This window comes from Triturus cristatus, chromosome 5_1, assembly GCF_964204655.1.
Source record: "Triturus cristatus chromosome 5_1, aTriCri1.1, whole genome shotgun sequence".
Classification (NCBI taxonomy): domain Eukaryota; kingdom Metazoa; phylum Chordata; class Amphibia; order Caudata; family Salamandridae; genus Triturus; species Triturus cristatus.
This window is the reverse complement of record NC_140587.1, coordinates 424,931,631-424,953,625: the sequence shown is the minus strand read 5'-3', so window position 1 is coordinate 424,953,625 and position 21,995 is coordinate 424,931,631. Positions and strand designations below refer to the sequence as shown.

Below are 21,995 nucleotides of genomic sequence, written 5' to 3'. Positions count from 1 at the left end.
TGACACATGATATGCTTAGCTTCTATACAAAAAATAGGTCATCGCCTAGTGACCTACAAATGTTGCATCTCTTCTACTCAAAATACAGATTAATCTGTGAGTCAGTAGAAGGGGTCTGGACATCAAGGGTACCACAAATCTGTTTCAGGACTCAAAAAACAGTAGTCCTCCGAATTATTTAGGTCACATGCCTTGTACACTTTTGGGCATCGCAGGACATTGAGCAACACAGCATGGACATCTCAGACTTTCTGTCCATGACAATACTCGTCAAAGGTGACTTTCACATCATATCAACATGCCTGAGCTTCTAACTGGAAATCTTCAGACTGAGGCCCAGCATGTAGTTCACAAAGTCTTGTGAGGGCTTATCTGTGATTGCCCAGGGGCATATTTACAAGTCCCTATCGCCACAGGAATGTCACTTTTAACAACGTTCCTGTGGCCATAGGGGCTTCGTCTTATTTACAAGGCGGAGTTAAGCCACTGAACGTGGCTCATCGCCGCCTTGTAAAGAAGGCCCCCTTTCACGCTACACTTCGTGTGAAAGGGGTGGGCAATGGGTGTTGTGGTGGGCTTTTACAAATAGGAGGCAGCACCAAAATGAAGACCAGAAAAACCTGGTCTTAACATGGCGAAACAAGGAGAAATGCTTTATTTCTCCTCGTCTTTCTGTGAAAAAGCAAAACGCCATGATTGATTGTTTATGTACAGGAAGGTGTCCCTTCCTGCACATAAACAATCATTTAAAAAATGACGATTTGTAACTTTTATGTGTGCTGCACAAAGCAGCACACATAGGAATTACAAATTGTCATTCTGGAATCGTAGCTCGTAAGATCTTGGAATGCACACTACGTAAAAGGTAGGAGCACATTAGCTAAGCAAAAGACCAGTTGTGGTGCCCAAATGGCTTAAACAAGCAGATTAAGGAGTTTTTCTATGGAATGCTATCCTAAACCCAAAAACTTAGTGGCCGGGAGAAGAGTAACATTTTACTTTCTATTCAAGAAACTGAAGAGCTGCTGTCATTTATGATAGTGCCCTACACTGGACTTCAGATTTGTCAATCAAAGCTGGAAGACTAAGCTGCCTGATGTTCTCCAGGTACTGATCATTAGGTAAATTCGATTTTTACTTTGGTTCTTCTAATCAGCACAGCAAGGCTGCTATGAAACACCAGGGGTCCAAAAGACACCTCTAAGCTCATATGAGGCCAATGGTTACTTCGGTTGCAAATAAAATATGATCATTATACCACAAAACAGTTTGCAAAAAAAGATCTTAATGGAAATATTTGGATTACCTGATGTCAGCTACATTCATTTATTATAGAAGTGAAGGACAGGAAATATCTTACACCTAGGCAAGACATTCATGAAAATTACTGAATGGGAAGAAATTAAATGGATAACCATGGGGGACTCTTTAGGAAGATTCAACCTATATTTAGAATCATAATGTAAACCTGTGAATTAAAATAAAACATGTTTAAGAGCTTTGAGCTTTGAGCAAGGTATAGAAAATTAACACAGATCCAATGCTCTGGGAATGTATTTGTTTAGCTAAAACTTTTTGGGCCATTTATTACTCTTCTAAAATGATAATATTGTGTCTACTCACTTAAAAACGCTTTTCAAAAAGCAAAGTGAATCAAGGTTATCTGGTTCAGATCCTGTGATAGAAGCATCCACGTGTAGAATATATTCTATCTCGCCAAGAATGCAGGCAAGGGACACTCTTCCACGGTATTTTACCTTCTCTAAATTTAATGCTATTACACTAAATAATGTTGCTTACAAAAGAAAAGAAAAGATAAACCAAAATATTTAATCAATGACATTTGTCACATTGAACCATAATCAGAAAGACCTTCCTTTATGCTAGGAATTTTGTCTATTACTTGAAATACGTAAAGAGTTGTTACAAAGAGACAATAAAGTAATTGCACTTCCCAGAGAGTCCTTTAGTATTATCATTTATCGTGATACTTTCTAAAATGGACTATAAGGGCAATGTAAGAGATAACAAGGACAAAGAATAATACTGTCAAATGCTCCATTCCAGAGGAAATGCAAACACACACGTTAGGACCGGTAAAATGACCTGTAAAGAATTTGAAAGGTGCCCTAAAAACAATTCTTTAATAATTTCTTCATTAATGACCCCATATCTCACTCCATCTGCAAAGTAGGCGCCAGAAACACAAGGGTTTCTAGTTGCTTAATCAGTTTTCAAAATGCCATACCATGAGTGACCTTGTATTAGAAGAGGAAAAATGGCATCTAATAAATCCAGTTTTGTCAGGTCTGGGTTATTCCAAGCGGATGCTTACATCTTTGCAGAAAGCGCACATTTAATCAAATATGACATCAGTTCTTGAGGAACATGGGATCATTTTCAAAACTGAGAAGCAGTATGACCATAGCATGAAGAAATTAGCCCTGTGCAAGACCCTTATTAATACATGAATTATAAGCGTTCAAAATATATACGCAGATAAATGTTAGTAATCCATCATGAAGGCAACAGGAAAGTTATCGGTAATCAGAGCATAAATTGCATTCACAATAATGAAAATGTAAAAATAAGGCTAATCATTGAGCCTAGTTATGTGCATACTTTTTGTAATGTATCAATTGCGCTATCGGATAACTACAATTCTGGCATGTATAGATTTTTTATAGAAATTACAGAGGATAGAAGCAGTGTTATATTATGATGTTTCAACAAGATTATTCATCATCTGACAGTTTTAAGTATTTACTGAAAAGCCTTAAAGATGAATCGCCTCCCAGTTTTATTATTGCCAACATAATCCTTTATCCTGATCCTTAGCTATTCACTACATGCATGTTAAGTAGTTCCACTGTTAAGTTATTTTTTTCATATAGGGCAAAGCTCAAGCGCAGTCTTGATTGGAGAAGGCAATATATATTTTCACCAGATGTTTACATTTATATAAACCTAAGCTAGTGCCCTGATTGGAAAGGAAAGCTATAACAAAATTCCAGTTGTTAGTAAAGAAAGGCAGAGGAGGATAATTTGAGAATGAATATTCCTTCATGCAGTTACAAGAAAATTATTAAACTCATTATCAAAAAAGTAAGGATTAAACAGTGTATGGAGACTATAAATTACAATTATTAAAATAACATGCACATGATCGGAAAATACACAAGTTATAAACTCCAAGGTCCTGATTAAAAGTTGTAGTATCCCACCAGGATTGGTAACTCCACGTAGGAGACAGCCGTGGGCTGTTATGAGTACCCCAGTGCCTCGAGTTGAATAATGTCTGGAACCGAGGTGGGTGCTGCAGGCAGAAGCACGGTTTGCTCCCTGCAGCAACACAGATGAAGCAGGCAAATGCTCCCCAGTCTACCTCAACCCTACCCTGATCCGTTGGCCCTCATACCGCGCTGACCCATGTGCACTTTACTCAACGTGACCACTGGCTTCGTTAGAAAGGAACAGCTGCTTACTGATCGCTGCGTGTCATTCTTGCATGTTATTTTCTGATGATTGCAAACTAATTTTTGTGTAAGCATGATAGAAGAGACCGTGCTGTAGGTAAAGGGGGTGGGGGCTATTTGAAAGCCTAGAGTTTCTATATTATAGCTACCGGGTGGGGTGGGTAGGATGGGTGTTACCACTAACTGCCAATCTACAGTTATCGACTGATACTCTTTCCGTGCTTCACATAAAAATAAATATATTTGTTATTGTTGAAAGTGAAATGTGAGTGCTGCTGGACGAGGCGCTGTGCAAACATTGAAGCAGGTACATTAACCGCAGCGGCAGGAATAAATGCAATTAGTACTGTCAAGAAGATGCCCTTTCAGCTTGGCGTGGGGGTGAGAGCGGGGGTTGTGGAGGTGGGCAGAGCTGCACCTTGACAATCCCACCTGCGTGACGCCGGCGATTGTCTAGGAATGAGATGCATGGATGAGCCTACTGACAACAACCTGTTTTCCGCAGCTCTCACCGACACTACGTATCCACGCATATTATCTTTCAATCTGAAGGAGGCGGCGGGCGGGCAGGACCGCGGGCTGGACCCCGGGGCAGAGGGCGTGCCGCTTCGCCAGCGGAGCGTCTTGTTTCGGTCATGTGCACGCCCCGCGTGTCCAACATGGCTTATAGCCTGTCTCCAGGCATGCCATAAACCATGCACGCTCACAATCTGATGGCAGATAATATCCGCGCCCGCCAGCCCCCTTTGCTTTTTTTCTGTCGCTTGATTTCTCGCATTACCCATAGTACCTTATTCGTAAGACACCCCGTTCAGCCGCATATTTTTAGAGCTGGCTCACTGTATTTTATAGACCTTGCAATCACAATTTACAAACGTATTCCCATATTGCATTAAGTAGTACAAATTTCAGAATATCAAATGCAAGGAAGGAAAGCAGGTTATTTATAAGTATAAGTGTTTTGAAAAATGTAGTCTATTTTTAAATTAGCGGATGCACTCTCAAAGTTAATTCTTCTCAAAACAATAACAATTCGATTTTTTGCGTTATTATTAAATATCAAGTAAACGTTTTTAACTCTATCCACTATATTACACGAGGGGCAACATGGAGGTCAATTTGGAAGTTTCAGGGGTATTCGCATGTTGCTCATGGCGGGCAGAATATGCACGTCCCGGATGTTGGACTGTCTAACGCTCTTGATTCTGTAAAGTATTTTTGTACAGTTTCGCATCTTTGAGAGTTGTTTCGCCATTTCAACCCAATACTGGCAAAGCCAGTACTCCATTGGCAAGTTTGTATGAATGGGTGCGCTCGATTTTCAATGGTCGGACGAATAGATGGGTGAGTGAGAGCATTGATTAACAAATGGGCTAATGTGGGCACCGGCGTATGATAGGGCATTGATCAATAGGTGTGCATTGCTTAAGTGACAGAGAACGTATGTTGTGTGCGTGAACATGCTTGTGGTTGGGAGCAATGAGGGATGCATGAGGGACATAGTGTACGGCGCAAGTGTTTAACTGAGACAAGCCGGGGAGTTGTGTGCACGCTAAAAAAAAATTTAAAAGACGCGAGTGGTGAGTGCGCTCGCGCGCGACAGGAAAAGTGAAAGCAGGCTGACGAGTGGTCTGTGATGTGCGCGCACCATGACGAGAGAGGAAAGCCAGATGGTGCCTCTGCTCGTCATGCGCGTAACCGCACGCTGTATGCCACCCGGTAGGACTTTTGAAAACCCACTCACTAAATGTCTCTACAGTGCAGCGTATGCACTGGCTCAAGCGAGACTTAAAAAGTGTGAATACAAAAATGCAAGGATTTTTCAATCTCCAGCGGTAATGCGTGCCTGAAGTTACACCAGAATTATTATTTGTACTTTTAAATGCCTTGCTCATTTTATATTAATATTAAGCCTTTAGATATGGTCAAAATATGGAATAAAGCAGCTATTATAATACACTTAAATTAATTGTGATGAAATTGATTTTGGAACTTTTCCAGAAATCTGTCTCAAACTGAGTTGGATTATGGAGGGTTATTTTTGTTTATTTATTTGAACAGCACACACAACATAACATTGTTATTGGTACTTTAGTAGTCAATATGTAATGATAAAATTAATTTGAAAAAAGTTACATCAACATTAACCTATCTTACCATTTAAGGAGGTGACGTATCTTCAAACCGGATAAACCAAATATATGGGATGATAAAGACTACACAGCAAATTTTAGAGACTGTAAAGCAAGCATATGGCTTTGTATCCAAACTTTGTTTTAGTGGTAACAGTTAAAATATTGACATGAATATAGCAATGGTCCTGAGTTTCAACTTCTAGCTTGGGTTTGAGCGCCAAAAGCTGGTTTAGAAGAGGTGCATTGTCAGTTTTTGTATCTGCAATGATGTATCTACCTCTGCGATCAGAATAATGTAAATAATTTCATATCTTCATTGCTTGCCTAGTCAAGTGGGATTAGCATTTTACCCAGGCACATAATTTGCTGTAAATTGAACTAGATGTCAAACAGCTTTGTGAATCAGGCATTTAGGTTTATTAAAATGGAGATTGGCAACATTATTACATAAAAGGTAAGGACATTACTGAATTAGATAAAAATCAATATATAATATATTACACACATTCATTAAATTAAATTGACAAGTGAGTAATCTCGGAAATCTAAAAACAAATAGTGGGTGAAACACTGTCAAACTCAAATGCAAATGTTGGTATCGATTTTCTGCCATACAACTCTTAAACCTCGTAATACGGCATTTAACAATTTCTATGCTCATATACTCCACAGTAAAGTTACATCACTTCGAACTATTCATAGCTTTCATTCTTTGTGGTAATTTATACAATAAGAGGTGAAAGTAGGTCTTACCTTACAGGGTGATCATGGGTGGCCTATCAAAGGTGCTTCTGGATCTGGACAATAAACACAAAATTCATAAAGGTAAATTTACACATGAGTAAATGAGTACACTTTGTATTAAATTAACTACTTTTGGCTATTCACCATTTAAAAGTGTAAATTAACTACAAAGGGCTCGATTGCTCGATTCCGACGCAGTCTGGAAAACATTCCAACCAAACCGGTTTGGGAATGGTTTCCGACCAACTCGAATCCGGAGAGTCCGACAGACCGAGTACGATGCATCCGGATGCTTCCAGATACGATTCGGTCGGACTCCCATTGACTTCAATGGGAGCCTATGATCCGACCGAATGCATAGGCTCCCATTGAAGAACGGGGTTGGCTGGGGAAAATCGGGCACCCTGTGGCAGGCATCCACTGGTGCCTGCCACACTGTGCATGGCTGGTAAGGCAGGACCCATGAGTACCCCCACGGGTCAGATTGGGAAGGCTCCTGGTGCATGGGGGCACGCAACAGGCCCCCAAGGTCTGATTCCAACTGCAGAATTGAGCCAGACGGCACGATTCAGAAAGGCTGTCTGCATACAGCATGGTCATCTGTTGCTCGAAAACACGGCCCGTAGAGAAGTACGTGTCTGCCCCGTACGGCTCGGTCATTCCGAATGCTGTCGGGTTCGGATTGGGATATTCCCAGTGGCGGCTCCTCGAGGGAGTGCTGCGTGGCAGGGGAGGGGCAGGGTGGGGGCTAGTAAACTTCGGCATATGCCGAACGGAGCTAAGTAAAGAAATAAATAAAACAAATTACATTGCGTGCATGCTGCAACGCCAAATGGCGATGCAGCGCGCGCAATGTAATTAGTTTTATTTATTTATTTATTTACTTAACTCCGTTTGGCCATATGCCAAAGTTTACTGCCCCCCGTCCCACCTCCCCTCAGCACTCCCTCAAGAAGCCGCCACTGGATATTCCTAACGCCTAACTCGCATCATACTCGGTCGGTCGGAATCCTTTCCGATTCGGTCGGAATGACACGTTCCCAATCCGATTCGGACGAAGCAAATGCTGCTAGGAGGCCTTCCTAATAGCATCGGAATCGGGCCCAAAGTGTAGAATTGCATGTCTCAACCCCTGGAAACAAGGACTGGAGTCAAATTTACAAAGTGTAAATTTTCACAGGTATGCAGAAATGTCCACCACAATGGCCAAAACCTTCCTATCGTAAAGTATAAGGCAACTGTAAAAAGGTTATTACACATAAAAACATATTTTCAAATATTTTATGGAAAATATAAATGTTAATTTATTTATATTTATTTTAAATGTATAGCAAAATAAAGTCTACAGCACTATTAAATTAGTTTTAATGACATATTCAATTAATTTAATTATGTTAGATTAAATAGATTTTTTTTAAACACCTAAAATAAAATGGAAATATTTATTATGTAGTCACATTTACAACATAGCTATGCACATAATTAATTTACATTATTTAAATCATTGTTTTAATTATAGTTACATTTATTTTTAAATTAAAAAGGTGCTTAAAAGATAGTATTATAAAATTATAATTATATCATTATATTTATATACATATATATATATTCACTTAAAAAACCATAGGTTTCACACATGTTATAGTTAGGTGGATATTTCACTCGTAAAAAACCAATGAAATTCCCCCGTTATAGTTAGTTCAGATAACTATAACTCGCGCGCCTGAAATCCTGCTCATGACGCCACATATTACATCACTCATGACATGGTCAGTGGCATCACTCATGACATCACTGATGACATCATCCTTGTGATAGAGTGGCGGTCGCGCGAGTTATAGTTATCTGAACTAACTATAACGGGGGAATTTCATTGGTTTTTTACGAGTGAAATATCCACCTAACTATAACATGTGTGAAACCTATGGTTTTTTAAGTGAATTTGCAAGGTTTTTTAAATGCTAATTCCTAACTATAACGTGTGTGAAACCTATGGTTTTTTCAGTGAATTTGTACGTTTTTTTAAATGCTAAGTTATGTCTGTATGTATTATTTTTTTTATATAATTATTTTACAATAAACTACGTATTAAAATATATATTTTTTTCACTTTTTGGGGGTTTTTCACCGTGCACGCACGGTGCGCGCACCCCCGCGATTTAAAATATATATTTTTTGTTTTTAAAGTTTCTGCCTTCGGGGTCCTTCAGGGACCCCCTGACAAAGGCTAGGGGGTCAGGAACTCTCTACCCTGCCCCCTTTTCACGTTCGCCACCTTCCTTTTTCACTCTCGCACTGAAAACAAACAAAATGGCGGCCGACACTTCCTGATTTCGACCGATTCGAACGTTGACTAACATGTAACCACCAATCAGGATTACGCTCGCGCACGTTGGGGTGCTCGCACGGTGCGCGCACGGTGCGAGCACGGTGCGCGCTTATAGATATGTATAGATATATTTTCTCAGGAACTACTGAACAGATTGACTTCATATATGCAAAAGGCACTTCCCTGACCTGAGGACTACCTCTCTGCCAAATTTCAAGTAATTCTGTTCAGCCGTTCGGGCTGTACCTTCGACTAAAGGTCCTGTGGAAAAATGCATGGGGAAAATGCGTTTTGGGACCCCCCTTTTTTCTCGACCCCCGCTTGACGAATCCCCCCGAGACTTTCAGGGTAGGAGTTGAGCGGAGCGCCCCATTAGTTTTGAAACTTTTGCGAAGATTCGTCAACCGGCGCCAAAGTTATTCAAAATAGAATTTTCAGATTTCCTATGGAAACACGGTCCTAACTATAACTATCTACTGGCGACCGCCAGTAGATAATATATATACCTTTTTTTTTTACATTTAACTACATTTTTATATCTTTTAAAGAAATCAAAATAATTGAATTTATTTTTACACTATTTCGTATGGAGTGTTATTTTAAGTCCCTGCATTCATTATTTTCTATATGAGGGTGCAGTAGTACCAGTGGTTGGCCATGCGTGATGCTGGACTTACTCCAGGTCTGAGCTGGAGTACATTCATTACTGTTTGGGGTCCTCTTTCGATGTGGTAACTTTAGAAGTGCACTTTGTGAATAGGAATGGGCTTGCTCTTTAGTTGGTGGGTGCATGTCCTTACTAAACCCCTCTCCAAATCCCTCCTTACTTCTCCCTAAAACCCCTTCCATTTATTAGTAAATATCCCCATTTTGCAAAGATCCCCTCCCCCTACTCCCATTGCTACCACGTTTACATTCACATTTACTACTAAAACTCAGTGATCTCAGCAGTCTGGACAAAAATATGTGCACATAACAGACAGGAGAAGTGGAGGCGGAGACCTCCACATTTAGGCTTGTGTGTGGCATTTTGTAGCACGTGAGCACCACTACTGTAAAACTTCTAAACTTACTACTAAATGCTGTTTGTGAAAAGGCCCGAAGATGTTTACTGCTTCCCAAGACAGAATCAACAGGTGATGAATAAAAAGGAGCAGGAATCACAAAGATGGGATTTCACACACTATCATGTGAGCCTCATTAATGCAAAACTGATCATGGAATTATTTGGGTTCAGTTTCATCTGGTTACTGTATCCCCCTGAATGTGTTATCTTTGAAAGAACCCTACTGTGCAGTAATCTGTTCCCTGAGACTCAAAATGTGCAATACATTAGGGGTCGCATTATGCATATGGCGCACTTTCCCTGCTTGTGCCACGGCGCACCTTTCAAAAGGTGCTTCGGTACAAACAGGGACAGTGCGCTGTAGTACAAAGAATGCACTGCCCCTAGGGCAGATGTGAACTCGCACTGCCCTCGGAGGAGCGCATTCAAGTGAAATACAGAGCGACTGCTTCAGAACTGTTCAGTGTTTCACAAAAAGGGGAGAGAGATCCCCTTGCAGGCAGGTGCAGTGAGTGACTGCACCCGCCTGCAGGGACATGTCTGGGTAGTCAATGGGACCCCCTTTCTCCCCTCCTGATGGCTATCTTTCGGAGGCGCACAGAAACTGTGCCACCTTTCAGTGCGCCTCTTAAGGGCATGTTTGTCTCTGGGCATGCCTGCATAGTAAGGCGCGGTGGCAGAGGCAAAGTGATTTAATGATAGCGCTGGCCCTACATATGCCTCAGCTCTATCAGTATTGCAGAGGAGGAGCACAAGCATCTGCGGCCCTTTCTGTAATACGATTGTGCCCCGCACAAAGCGGGTGCACATGCCTGTTGCACCTCCACGGCTCAATGTATAATATGGCCCCTGATCCCCAAAGCCATAGAAAAACCCACCTGCCATGGCCTCTTGGGTGAAAGCGAGCACTGAAACCACAGCATGCACAACAATATTTCGAACAGCACCACAAAACAATGAAATTCCAGAGGAAGTGGCAAAAATGTAAACAACAACGATCAAATCTTGTAGGGGGGTGAAAATTGAAGCATTTGCTTAAGTAAAAGAACAAATCTAACTATAAAAAAATGATCGCAGGCAGCAGTGTCCGTCTTCCTTAGGGTCCAAACCACACTTCGTTTAGTAAATCCTTGCATTTCATTTATGAATGCGATTCTTAAAATCCTTGCTGTTTCACCAGTAGATTGCTTCAATATATGACTGCATAAACCATATTAGGAGAGAAGGGTCTGGAATGAGTTTCTTCATTTTATATTATTAATATTGCGGGTCATCGAAAATTGCAAGTTCACTACATTTCACTGCCCAGGACAAGAATGCCAGATAGGGTGGAGCATGGACTCTCAACTCACAATTTTTATTTAAAAACTCTATGACCTTCGTGTAAACTCAGGATGATTAGAAAAAAGAGGACCGGTTTCTGTAGCTATTTGCAGCAGCGGGAAACTGTCCTTACTAGAATGAGGTGATGAATGATCAAATACTTATAGAGCGCATGGCTACCCGAAGGCATCCCCGCACTGGAAGTGTAGCACAGATTATCTGTTGAGATATTTTTACAGTGAAATGTTCTGGTACAGCCAGGTTTTAAGCATTTTCCGGAAGGGGAGAAGCTGATTAGCTGAACGAAGAGGCGGGAGGAGGGTGTTCCAGAGCTTGGCAGCGTTGTATGAAAAGGAGCCGCCTCCATATCGTTCCCTTTTTATTCGAGGTGCTATGGCTAAGAATAAATTGGCTGAACGCAAACTTTTTCTGGGGCGATAGAACGAGATCAAGGAGCAAGTAATTGGAAGTCCTTTGCCCCATACTGTCTTGTGAGCAATTTACAAAGATTTAAACTTAATTGTTTCAGCCACAGGGAGCCAGTGTAAGGTATTCATGCCTTGACTGGCCGATTGCGTCCGGGGAATGTAAAGCAGCAAACGAGCGGCACAGCTTTGTACTATTTGCAGTTTCCTTGTTCACTGGAGTGAACTTGCCAATAACTAATATAACCAAAAAAGTATGAGTTTGATACCTACTCTATTGTCGTTCGAAGGACAGGTTTCTTATGATCCTTAAGGCTGATGTGCCTTGGAACCCACAGGATTTTTAAAGAACCCTCACTCACCAACCTAGTTGGTGACATGCTTCATCATTGGGTTCCCACCCTGGTCACTGAATGCTTCCAGGGTGTACTACGATATCTGATTACAGCAGAGCTGTTTTTTTGTGATTTGTGACAGTGCATATGATGATGAAAGGTGATTTTAAAAAACTGGCTCAGGAACTCCTACCACAAATAATGGTTTTTAATATTAGAGGTTCTGGTCAACTTTTAAAAGCAGTCTTGGATATTTATGGGATATTAGTTGATCCACTTATCCTCAATGTGGTCAAAATGTTTCTGACATCCGTCTTAATGCCTCTGAGGGTCAATGTGCCTTTGTCAGGATGAAAAACAAAACAAGCATGCACGCTATGGCATGCTGGATTATGGTTTGTACTCATAAACCCAATCAATTGTGGAGATAATCACATCTTGTGATCAATCCTGTATGAATAAAGTTATGCGAAACAAACATTATTGTAATGTAGGTAGATCTATACTGGGGCCAGGAGCAGCTCTACTGTGCCACCCCTAATTCCCCTAAGTGACACTTTGTCACTGTATTTCCAAGGTATTCTCTATGTTGGTATTACATAGTCCTTGTACCAGAATGATGGCACAAATTCTCAGAAAACAATGTGCACATACAGCCAATAACATACATGATCGAGACACATAAGATACTAAATAGACAAACATATTTGCATTTTGCTGTGAGCAGGACTGAGTTTTATAGGTTTTTCTTATGCATTGGTTGCAATTGGGTTGCGCTCTTGATTTCATGCATGTTTAGTAGATTTTGGAGAAGGAATAGAATGGTAGTAATGGGTTTGAAAAGAGGGTGTTTGGAGTCAGGATAAAATGATAGGAATGGATATGCAAAGGGGAATTAGTACTTTGTTTTTAAGCCGTGGTACTGTGTGATTGCCAGTTGGATTGGATGGCTAAAGGAGGGGTGAAAGTTTGAGATGAATGTTTGGGGGTTCATAGCAGTCAGAAATGTTTGTGATGAGACGGATGGGGATGATTTTTGGGGGTTTTGTCAATAGCAAAATGTAAATATTTACACATATACGCATGAGGTTTGGTAAAGTTAAGCTTGATTGAACCCCTCCAAATAAATACCCATATGTACATTGAAGTGCAATATTTCCACGATCTGCTGTCCACATTTATTTTTTGGTACATTTGAACAGTTTCAAATAATTGTACTAAAACCTATATCTACATACATACATATTAACCCCTTCAGTGCCCGCCCCTTTCCCCGCCCAGTGCCGGCCGTTGCATTAGCGGGCGGGGTCTATGACGAGCTGGACTCGTCATGGGCACAGCGCCACCGCGGCCCATGACGAGTCCAGCTCGTCATGGGCACTGAAGGGGTTAACAAGCCACTTATTGTTGTTAGTAGTAGCAGGCATAACCCTCTATGTATGCACCTATATGTACATAAAAGCAACAATTTCAAAGGTCTATTATACTCATGTATCTAGGGGTGCAATATATCGTTTTCCTCTTATATAATGTATCTACTGATAATAGGAGTCATAGTTCAAAGTGCAATGATGTATACTTGTATAACAACAGCTCTTTTCGTTTACTAAGAGAAGTGTAGTTTCTCATGTCTGAGTATACTGTTCTGGTATAATTGTGAATTGTCAGTATAGTCATCATGTGGAGAAGAGCCAGCTCTTGACTAATCTTCTGAAGGGGAGATGGTTGTCTGTGGATCTTATGTTTGCAGGCCGGTAATTCCATAGTTTGGCTGCTTGAACAGAGAAAGATGCTCCACCCATGTTTTTGTTCTTGTATGTAGGAATGGTGAGGCGGGGAGCCATTCTTGAGCATAGGTTTCTTTGCTGTATGTATTTGTTGATGTTTTTCCTGATTAGGAGTGGTCCTTTGCCATTTATTTATTTTCTGTGTGATACAAAGCAGCTCAAATGAGAATCTTCTTGAAGCCGGTAACCAGTGTAGCACTCTCAAAGCAGGGGAGAAGCCTACTTGTGCCTTTTGCATGTATGAGCCTAGTGGCAACATTCTGAGTTCTTTGTAGTCTTCTCATAGTTGGCAATTGAGCCATAATATGGACTATTAGCATAGTTCAGTTTTGGCAGGACAAGAGAGATGGTAGCTTGAACATTCTGTGGGAATCCAGGTGCGGGAAGATGCATAGCAGTGTGTTCATTGTGAGAACACTTGATTTGGCTACCTCATCCACTTTGACGTCCATGGTAAATCCAAGGTTTTTAAACTTAATAGATACTTTAGGAGGTGGTCCTAGATCTTCAGACCAGGTGCATAGAGGGTTATAGGTTTTCCATTTGCCACAGGCAAGTATATCAGTTTTAGAGGCATTCAATTTGAGGTGGCTTCATGTCATCCATCGGTCATCAGCCCGGAGTCACCAAAGAGTTATGATGTGTTAATGTCCTTTGGGCTTTCCAATTTGAGGAGTATCGGCATGTCATCTGCGTAGTTCTAACAGGTGATGTCAAACCCTTTGATCAAATCTGGTAAAGATTTCATGTAGATGTTGAAATACATGGGTGAGATAATTGAGCATTGAGGGGTTCTTGCTTCAATGTTGTATGGTTTAGAAGAGAATGGGAGGGTATGTATAATGTTTGTTCTGTTGTGTAGGTAGGATGTAGTCCAAATGAGAGCTGTGCACTCTATTCTGGCTTCCTTAAGTCTTTAGATGAATGTAGAATGATCTACTGGGTCAAAAGCTGCTGAAGGGTCCAAGAGAAGAAGAGCAGCAGCTCTGTTCTGGTCCACTGTGGTCAATTCAATGCCTCTTCCTGGACAGAATCCAGTTTGGAAGTCGGAAAGTAGGAAATGGTCTTCAATGAATTGTGACATCTGGGCGAAAGCTGCTCTTGCTGTAAGCTGGCCCAGGAATGGTCCATTTGCCATGGGTCAGTAGCTGCCGGGGTCTTGGTTGTCCAGGTTAGATTTTCTTTTTAAAGAGGGCATATGTATGCCTTTTTAAGGACTTCTGGGAAAATTCCTCTCATTAAGAAATTGTTGATAAGAGTTCCTACTAGGATGTCCACTGAAGTTGATAGTAGGAAGTTTTGGAAGATTTTAGGTGAACAAGGGTCAGATGGGCAGCCGGCAGGCTTGCTTGCTTTGACAAAATCCAGACATTCAGTTTGTGATAGTTCTTTGTAGCCATGGGGAGCCAGTGTAAGGTATTCAAGCCTTGACTAGCCGATTGGGTCCTGGGAATGTTAAGCAGCAAACGAGCGGCACCCTTTTGTACTTACTGCAGTTCCCTTGTTCACTGGAGTGAGGTAAGAGGAGAGAACTGCTGAAACTTAGGGGTGGTTCTCCGTCAAAGACTCCCAGCAAGTTCTTCAGCCCTTAATAAAAAAAAAAGGGTTGATGGATTGGGTCCTCGGGCCTGCAAAGCCTTGGGAGGGGGGCTGGGTTCCCGCCACCACCTTTTTTTGATAAATCTGCCCTGGGGGATGACAGTGGCATAGCAAGGTCAGGTGATACCCGGTGCGGAAAATTTCTTTATATATATATTTTTTAAAGTGTTGTGAGCCCCCCCCAAAAAACTTTTATTTTAAAAACACATTTTTTCACCCCCCTCAGTGATGACACCCGGGGCGGCCCGCACCCACCGCACCCCCCTTCCTACGCCCCTGGAGGAGGACTGAGATCTGCCTGAACGTGACCAAGGCCTCCGAAACCTGTGCATTCACTTTTCTCGAGTGAATGTACAGCATTCAAGAGGGCGATGCTCTCTGTTGTAGGAGGACTAAATCCTTCCAAACACAGCAAAATCAGCAAGTACCAACTATTCATGGACAAGCACTGCAGCCTTACAGCCTGGGTGTTTTCAAATTGGCACGCGCGTCTCCTTGTAAGGCTGATGCATGCGCTGACATTATGGATTTTATAAGCGTGACATGTATTGGGTTTTTAAGGCAGCGGTCGCTTTTACTAGAAAAGTCTGGCTTTACTTTGGAATCCGAAATACGGCATCTTCCCTGAAGTGTTCACGCTTGGCTTTGCACCCGATAGATACGAACACAGACCTCAAATAAATGTCCAATGCGAGATTTGTTTTCTCATAAAGCTTTATTCCACGGATAAAAAGTGAAATTGATTTCTCCAGATGCATTAATGCGCTGCCCTGCAAACCCCTGCCTAATGGTGATTAATGGGCCTGCTCCTAGATTAGTTTCAGGGTTCAGTAATATTCGGCTGAGTGTGAACTGTTTTGACAAGCCTGAACCATTAGAATAGATAGCGCTTGGGAACAGGGTGTTATGTGTGGATAACTCACACTCGACGCTTCGCCAATGATGATTACTTTATTTGTGGGTTAGAAACTTTCTGAGTTAGAAACTTTCTGTGCAGTCGTATGCATTTTTGTTACACATTTCTGCATATTTAGCATAGTTGTATCTAAGCTGATATATTACTAAGTTTTGGTACGGGTTTGCTTGGGGTAATTGTTTTTGCTATAACTTTCTTAGTGTCCCTGATATATTTTAATAGTGTTTATTTCATAAGATATGTGTAGCACATGCCCTGTTGACTGGCCGATTGTTCTGGGTTTTGGAATGTTTACTTTAACTAAAGGGTAGGCAGGCCCTGTGTGGTATTCGCTAGTGGTAGATATTCAGTCACTATGAGGAGAATACAGCCAGGTTTTCAGTCTATTCACAAATAATATACATAAAGACATAGTAAGCCTGGCTGCCAGAGGCGGTTAGTAGCTGATTTGTTGGTCATTCTGAGTGATTCTGCTCACTGGTGCATGGTACAGGCAGAAAATGTTCAGCACGAGCACCCCACAGGTGCAGCAGGATCCAGACTCCATCACCAACCCTTGAAGCAACATGGAAGAACCTGTGTGAAGCAGAGGGGAAGCCTTCAAAGGCCTGCACTCACGTTTCACCTATGACATCACCATCCTAGAAGTCTCACACTGAACTAGTCTTGTAGAGATTGACTAACGACAATCCAGACATGTCGTTCAGGGGTGACTCAACTGGCACCACCATCTTTCTAGTTCCTGTAAAAGAGAATCACTGCTCCCAGCTGTAGAGCGTCCTACAACCAGGAGGAAGTTAGTACATCATCTTCGCATCAAAGGGCGGGAAGCACCAATGACACTCCGAAGCCAGCAGCGAACAGTGACAATCTGCTCGTCCCCTCTCTATCTTGGTCCAGTCTTCGGCACTCCTTAAGCATGACCGTCCTACCCCTAATAGTTGCACAAGCGCATAGGGAGTGGTTCATTGGTGGGTTGGCAGTGGCCCACATGCGGCACACATACAACACAACAAAGCCTACATGCAGTCCCGTTGGCGACACGTGAAATGAAATGCGAGTGATGGACTTGGCACTGCTCCACAGAACGATACTAGGAAACAGAGGTGGACCAGAGGAAGGTTTCTGGAGCTCATTGACAGGTTTTCCAGTCACTACAAGACCGTCTTTGGCTAGTCAGGCAACACAACACAAGCAAGCTTCGCAATGGATTCCAGCCAGGCTCCTAATGCATCATCTGAACTATGCTGCACCACAAAGTGTGAGATAGAGTTTCAAATATATGACACAACCTCCAACAATTGTCTCATCCATTTGAACTATAGACACCAACTATGAACTATTCTGAGCATCAGTAACTCTGTACTCTCCTATCATGATCATACTATGATGCCATAAAAAGATTTTGGACTTTTCTGCATCAGTGATTGTGTGCTGACTCACGTCATGTTCAATTATGAACTTGAGAGATATCCTTTTGCAGCTGGCATTATTCGTCCAGTTGTCCACTGCTGTCCTGTTGAATGACTGTTGAGACTGATAGACTCACAGTGATGTCCTACATTGTTATTTGTTTATTTTCTACTGTTGGATTCTTTGACTTGTGTTTTAGTTTTTGAGAGCCATGTAATGCTATGGTGAACATGCCATCGTGCAGCCTCCTCCCAGTGCGCTGTCCCTACATCACCCACACCCATCCACCACAGGCCTCACCAGTCAGGTAGCCCTGCTAATAAAAGGGAGCGGGGTGCACGTGCCCTCACTCCAGTTGTACCCAGCACGCCAGTGTCGTTCTTCTATCATTATGAGGTCCTAGGTCCCAACACCACAGTCCCTAATTCTAGATTTCTATAAATGTCAAAGGCCTGTTCTGACACGTTCTAGTGTTCAACTCTGCTTGACAGTGAATGAAGAATCCTGCTAGAAAGAATAGAATGCAGGTCGAAAGAATTTTGGCCCGATGTACAGAGGTATATTGCGGTCACAAAGCCTGTGATTTGCAAACATACAGAGTTTGTGAATACAAAGTAGATTTTAGGAATCTACGAAATCCTTTTGCAAGTCAGAAACTCCATTCTGACTCACAAAAGGGGCTTTGCGACATTTTGTAAGTCACAAACAGGATGTGGCGTGAAAGAGGTGAGTCTAAAACGGATACATCAATGTTTTTGACCGCAACTGCTGTTACAAACCATTGAAAAGTTATCAACCTCCCCAAATTGGGGTAGTAACTGATTCACAGAGGAGAAACTGTATCCGTTGGCTAGCTTCCCCTCTCAGAATTATGTCGGGTAGCCTTTTGGGGAGCAAATATCGTTCCAGGGAACCACCTCATGCTCCCCCATGGTATTCACTGTAATCATTTTCCTTAAAAGGATCTGGGCTCCAATTAAAGAAGAATGTTCACTTGGATGAATGTGAACACAGTGATGGAGGTTTTCTTCCCTCAAAGGTTTCCATCCTGCATAAGCAGGCCTCTGCTGGGAGTCACAGAATGCCCCCTGCTTAATTATTAGTAAGGCAGGAGTGTGTAAATGCACTTTTTGTAATGCAACTGATTAGTGCATCAGTTGCATTGCTTAGCTTATCCCAGGTCATAAACCAGTCAAAGAGCAAGTTGCACTTGCTGGTTGGTGACCTGGGCTTTGTACCCCAGGCCCTTAGTTACCTTGTACGTTGTCAGTGGCCGTCTGTCCATGGTGCCTGCTGGCAGCTGCTCTTTGATTCGTGATCTGAATTAAGAATCTCTCTCTACTCATAACTTTATAATTGAGACAAGTTGAGCTACACAAGGAGTTCACAAGGCTCTGCACATGGTAGAGAAGTTTACCAGGAGTAGTTTGATTATTCTTAGGTTGCAACGGCAGGGATCTTTGACACACCATGGCTGCACTTCACTTTTAGCATCAACACTGCAGTGGTCCCATGTGCCCATCTTGTGGATGGTGCCACATTGGAGAACTGTCAATCCATGCATCTCAGATGGAGAGTTCACCAAGCAGAGTGGAACAAACCCTGAGACTACCACGACTAGCACATACACACAAGACATTAACTTCTTTTCTGTATTACTTTTGCCGCTTCTTGCCCTGCCACCATGCAGGCTGATAATCCTCCCCCACCGTTTCTTCAATGCCTTTGCGACCCACCAATAAGTTGGAAAGAGTGGTTTACAGCCTTTGATGTATATCTAGTTGTCATTGATGGATTTCAATTCAAAGCCGATAGGTAGAGCTGCCTATTTACACATCCACCGCTTGTGGAAGAGCAAGACATTCTTTACATTTGTCAATGTTTGAGCATGCGGGAGATGAGTACCCAGATGAATATTAGGAGGCAGTAGCAAAGTTAGAAAACCTTCAGCAAACCACCAAATATGATTACACATCAGCACAAGTTTGCCTCAAGAGAGCAGCTGACTCGAGAAATAATCAAAGTGTATGTGTCATTATTAAGGGTCCTGGAAACAAAATGTGGAGCTTGCTAATACTATTGAGAGCTCTATAAGATTGGGAAAACAAATGAGTACATTTTACTAGCACCAAAGTGTGTCAGTGTCTTAGTTGACCATAGGATGGGTCCAAACAGCTGGAGGTACAGTTTGTCAAATATAGTTGTGCAGTTTGTAAAATAACCTAATGCTCAGATTGAAGTAGAGCTCCTCACTGAATTTTCTTGTGAGGTTTGCCCCCAACGTGTTAAAATAGCAGACAACTGGGTGCAATTCACGTCCAAAGAAATGTAGGTGGGATTTAGAAGGTATTAGTGGATGGACAAAAAAGAGAGGGTGTCATTTAGACCTTGGCGGGCTGTACTTCATTCTGCCAGTGCAGTGGATGAATGTCCTCCATAGTCCATTGGACATACTGCCCAACATATTTAGAGATGCCCCATTGCCATGGCGGCTCCTCCAAAGGCACTGTAAGTTTACTATCAGATCATCATGTTTCAAGCGGCCGCCCAGCAAACTCTTTTATTTTATTAAAATAATCACCCAAAGCTGTAGTTTGTTTTTGTGAAACAAAAACCTAATTACCCCGAAAATATGGGAGTTTATTCCGAGGGTGTGGGGGTCATTATTCATGTTTCTGTTCAGATCCACCAGCCTTTTTCTGGTGATCCCCAACGGAAAGAAAGTACATCAGAACAGTCGCCTGAGCGGATGGTCTGAGTTACTTACACCAACAGCTCCAAGTCCAGTGTAAGGCTTCTCCCAGCATTACCCTCAGAAACATGAAGGTCAGCCTAACTTCAAGAAGAGCGGGAAAATGATCAGCTTGGTGGACTGGGTACTCAACACATTTGTGGCAGATTACCATATTTGCCAAACTCTAAAACAGGCCATAGGCTCTGTCACCCCAAAGGAAATAAGACGACAAAGGGTCAAACGGTTGGGGAGTGAACATGTCAGGTGTACAGTGATTAGGACTGGCACATTTTTATTTGCTGATTGATGTGGAGCGTATTGCAATATCATGCACATATTCAGCGTGCGGTGCACAAAATGTTTTAAGGCTTCTATTGCTGAGAAAAAAAGGTGAGTGGCCGCACAGTTAGCGGAGAGAAGGGCAAGGCAGTGACATCTTAAGGAATTGTTGGGCCCTAGCAAGATATATTTTGAGTCCCCTGTTTGCAGCATCCCTTACCCCTTTTCGGCTCATTCAAGCCATTGTGAAGCCGAATAATATTACATTATATATTAAACCTTCAGAAATGGGGGCACACCAAAAGCTCAAGTTGCCTGTTGTCAGCCAGCCCAGAAGAAAGCTTGAACATTGATAAAGACATTTCTGATTGAGTTTGAATCCAGGGTTCTTTACCTGCTACAACAACATTTCAGTGTCTAAACAGCTTGACACTAACACACACACACACGCACACACACACGCACACACACGCACACACACACACGATAGTGTTGAGAAAAAAACATGGAATTATGTAACTGTCTGTGGTGGAATCAAGAACAAGATGTGAAAGTTGGAAAGGGTGTTAGTGGAAGTGTGGGAAGTAAAGAATCTCAACGAACGAATGAATAGATTATTTATATAGCTCGTGAAAATACCCTAAGGCGTCTAGACGCTGACGCAGTTGCAGCTTACTGGTGTGGCAGAGTATGGAGGAACAAATTTCCAAGGCAATAATCATATGAAAAAGTGATTTTAACCATTGTGGACTGTGTATTGTTTTAATAATGATTTTATCGTGTATTAATATTGGACAGTACTAATGCATTTAAGCATATATTTTAGCCTACATTATAGTGTGTTTTCTATGTTTATCATTGCTGCTATTGAGCACTGTCACTTCAAAAGGGTACATCCTACCCCGAGGCGTTGTCAGGTGATCAAGGCTGGTAAACGGCTAAACGCGTCATGGCGGTATAGGTTGTGCTGAATAAACACTGAATTGGATTGAACCGGGTCTACTCTCATTTTCTTCAAGCAAGGAGTACTGAACGAGCTTTACCGGATTGACCTCCTCCGGTTGTGTGGACCCCCTCTCTCTAAGTTGGCTACGTGGTTGGCAGGTCACCACTTCTGGCAGAACCTGGTCATCAGCATCACTGTTCAGGCGGGTGTCAGCGTCATTGGCAAACCCGAAGGAACACAGCAGTTGTTTCGGTTACGGAATCCACGGAAGCCCCCTGTGACTGCATGAAATTCAACATCAGAAGGTGAAACAGCGGGAAACAGAGTTCGCGTGTAGGCGGTTGCTCGGAGGAGCGGAGTCACATAAGAGAATGCAGCTTCGCTGGAATTCACCTACGATAACCAAGGTACAACATATTGCGAATTTCGACCAAACAGGTGGGGAGGTGTGCGCTTACAGTCTCCTTTCCCCTAGAATCATCATAGTG

General features: G+C 42.2%; 1 long non-coding RNA gene across 1 annotated transcript in view; it reads right to left on the bottom strand.

Annotated features, from left to right (window-relative positions):
* LOC146830984 (uncharacterized) overlaps positions 1–21,724 on the bottom strand; it is a 41,471-nt gene extending 19,747 nt beyond the window's left edge. Inside the window, exons 1-2 of the long non-coding RNA XR_014961219.1 lie at positions 21,605–21,724; positions 6,365–6,408 (exon numbers count right to left, since the gene is read on the bottom strand). This is a non-coding gene — a long non-coding RNA (uncharacterized LOC146830984). The remainder of the gene's footprint in view (positions 1–6,364; positions 6,409–21,604) is intronic.
* Between the last annotated feature and the right edge of the window lie 271 nt (positions 21,725–21,995).